Source organism: Otolemur garnettii, unplaced genomic scaffold, assembly GCF_000181295.1.
Source record: "Otolemur garnettii isolate 467f Iridium unplaced genomic scaffold, OtoGar3 scaffold00219, whole genome shotgun sequence".
Classification (NCBI taxonomy): Eukaryota; Metazoa; Chordata; class Mammalia; order Primates; family Galagidae; genus Otolemur; species Otolemur garnettii.
Genome location: NW_003852614.1, coordinates 949,467 through 952,900, shown reverse-complemented (window position 1 = coordinate 952,900; position 3,434 = coordinate 949,467).

Sequence of the window (3,434 nt, the reverse complement as noted above, 5' to 3'; positions counted from 1 at the left end):
AAAAAAAAAAAAAAAAAAAAGAGCAACAGGAAAGATTAAGGTTGCATTTATAAGACAAAAAAGATTAAGGAGAATGATATCCCTTCACAACAGAAACATAGGCGAAATATATGACTACAAAACATGAAAACTATAACCTACTTGAAGACACTAAGAAAATGATATAAGACATGAAAGAACAACATAAATGAAATAGAAAAACTCAAAAAATAGGCATTAGAAATAAAAGGGGAAAAACCAGAGGCCGGGTGGGGTGGCTTGTGCCTATAATTCTAGCACTCTGGGAGACCAAGGTGAGTGGATCACTTGAGCTCAAGAGACCAGCCTGAACAAGATCGAGATCCCGTCTCTGCTAAAAATAGCTGGGTGTGGTGACTGGCACCTGTAGTCCCAGCTACTGGGGTGGCTGAGGCAAGAGGATTGCTTGAGCCCAAGAGTTTGAGTATGACACCACAGCACTCTACTCAGAGCAACAAAGTGAGACTCCATCTCAAGAAAAAAGGAAAAGAAAAAAAAAGAAATCAGAAATAAATTCTAAACTAGAAGGAGCTCAAGAGCAAATAAACCCAACACATAATACCTTAAGAGAAATAAAAGGCAATATTTTTAAACCAAAAAGAAGAGAAAAAAGAGATAAAAAGGTTTGAGAAAAATTGATAAATGTGGCCTGGCGCCTGTGGCTCAAGTAGCTAAGGCACCAGCCACATACACCTGAGTGGTGGGTACGAATCCAGCCCGGGCCCGCCAAACAACAATGATGGCTGCAACCAAAAAATAACCGGGCGTTGTGGCGGGCGCCTGTGGTCCCAACTACTTAGGAGGCTGAGGCGAGAGAATCGCTCAAGCCCAGGAGATGGAGGTTGCTGTGAGCAGTGATGCCACAACACTCTACCCAGGGCGACAGCTTGAGGTTCTGTCTCAAAAAAAAATTGATAAATGTAGAAGAAAGTGAAAGAAAATCCAACCCACATAGAAGAAAACCAAAGCAAGGGAACAAAACAAATAATAAAAACTATAAGAAAATTTTTCTTTCTTTTTTGGCCAGGGCTGGGTTTGAACCCACCACCTCCAGTATATGGGGCCAGCGCCTTACTCCTTTGAGCCACAGGCACCACCTAAGAAAATTTTTCTGAAATAACTTTTAATAAAAATTCGAGACCAGCACAGTGGTTCATCCCTGTCATCCTAACACTCTGGGAGGCTGAGGTGGGTAGATCACCTGAGCTCAGGAATCTGAGCCCAGTTTGAGCAAGAGTGAGACCCTATCTCTACTAAAAATAGAAAAACTAGCCAGGCATTGTGGCAGGCACCTGTAGTCCCAGCTACTTGGGAGGCTGAGGCAGGAGGATCGCTTGAATCCAAGAGTTTGAGGTAGCTGTGAGCTGTGACACCATGGCACTCTGCCCAGGGCAACTGAGTGACATTCTGTCACAAAAACAAAAAATATGCATGGAAGAAAACGTAAGCCAAAGACTTTTATATCCAGCCAAACTAATTGCCATGGGCTAAATTGTGTCCCCCCACCAAATTCATTTGTTGAAGCCCTAACTCCCAGACCTTAGAATGAGACTGTATTTGGGGATAGGGCCTTTAAAAGAGGTGACTAAAATGAAGAAGCTATTTGGGTATACTCTAATACAACCTGACTGGTGTCTTTATAAGAAGAGGAAATTTGGTCAAGTACAGTGACTCACATTTGTAATCCTAGCACTCTGGGAGGTTGAGAGCTCAGGAGTCTCAGATGAGACTGAGCAGAAGAGAGACTTTATCTCCACTAAAAACTAGAAAAACTAGCCAGGTATTGTGGTGGGTGCCTGTAGTCCCAGCTACTCAGGAGGTTGAGGCAGGAGGATCACTTGAACCTGGATTTGAGGTTGCTGTGAGCTATGATGATGCCACTGCACTCTACCTGGGGTGATAAAGCAAGATTCTGTCTCAAAAAAAAGAAAGAGAAAATTTTCACACACAAAAACCCAGAGAAAGCAGAGAAAAGACCATGTGATGGTACAGCAAGAAGGCAGCCATCTGCAAGCCAAGGGGGAGAATCCTCAGAGAAACCAGTAATGCTGAACACCTTGATCTTGGACTTCTAGCTTCCAGAACTGTGAGAAAATACATTTCTATTCTATGTAATCTGGTCCATAATAATTTTTATGGCACCCCTAACAAATTAATATACCAACTTTCAAGGATGGAGGCTATAAACTATTATCAACATGCAATCACTCAAGTATTATTGCTCTTCTGAACCTTTCATAAACAATTTGTTAGGGAACAAACTCCAGAAAACCAAAATAAGTAGATGGACAATGACATAATGACTGTTGATGAGCATTAACTAAATTAAATAAATAAACAAGCACAAATACTTGTAGAACTAAGTAAGAATCAATGAAGGTTCCACATGAGAGAATATAGTATATAACAGCTAAATATGGGAGGAAGTTGAGAGAGGATATCCAAAAAACCTCTTAAATTATTTTTGTAACCATATTGCTATTCTGGGACTGTTGCGTATGTTATGGGGAATAAAGTAAATGAGTAATTATAGGATATTTGGCTGATCGTGGTGGCTCGCATAGGTAATCATAGCACTCTGGGAGGCCAAGGCAGGAGGATTGCTTGAGCTCAGACCAGCCTGAGCAAGAGAGAGACCCCATCTATACAAAAAATATAAAAATTAGCCAGACAATGTGGTATATGCCTAGAGTCCCAGCTACTTGGGAGGATCACTTGAGCCCAGGAGTTTGAGGTGGCAGTGAGCTATGAAGATGCCACTGCACTCTAACTAGGGTGACAGAGCAAGACTGTCTCAAAAAAACAAAACCCCCAAATAATAATAATAGTAGTAATGATGTGATATTTGAATTCTAGTATCCCTTACATCCTTGGGAACCAAGATTCTCAAGTGTGTGAGAAAGGAGATTCAGATGTAAGATAGTTGAGGAAAACCCTGCACATCTGAATTTGAATTGAAAGTATCAGTATGAACTCATAAGACATTTTTTTTCCCTTAAAAGGTTTAGAAACAATGACCAACCCCAGTAGCTGTGAGTATTGCTAGGATCCGGATCGAAATACCATTCCCAATAAAAGAAACCAAGGCATTGTGAAGTGGCTGATTCCAGACCTGGGATAGGAAATGTACAAGATGACCCTGATGTATCAAATACGTTTCAGTTCATGAGTTCATAATGATTCTGTTTTTTAAATTGCAGAAATTGGCTGGGTGCAGTAGCTTAGGCCTATAATCCTAACACTCTGGGAGGCTGAGGCGGAAGGATCCCACAAGCTCAGGAGTTACAGATGAGCCTGAGCAAGAATGAGACCCTGGGCTCTGTGCCTATAGCTCAACCGGCTAAGGCGCCAGCCACATACACCTAAGGTGGCGGGTTCGAATCCCCAGCCCGGACCCGCCAAACAACAATGACGGC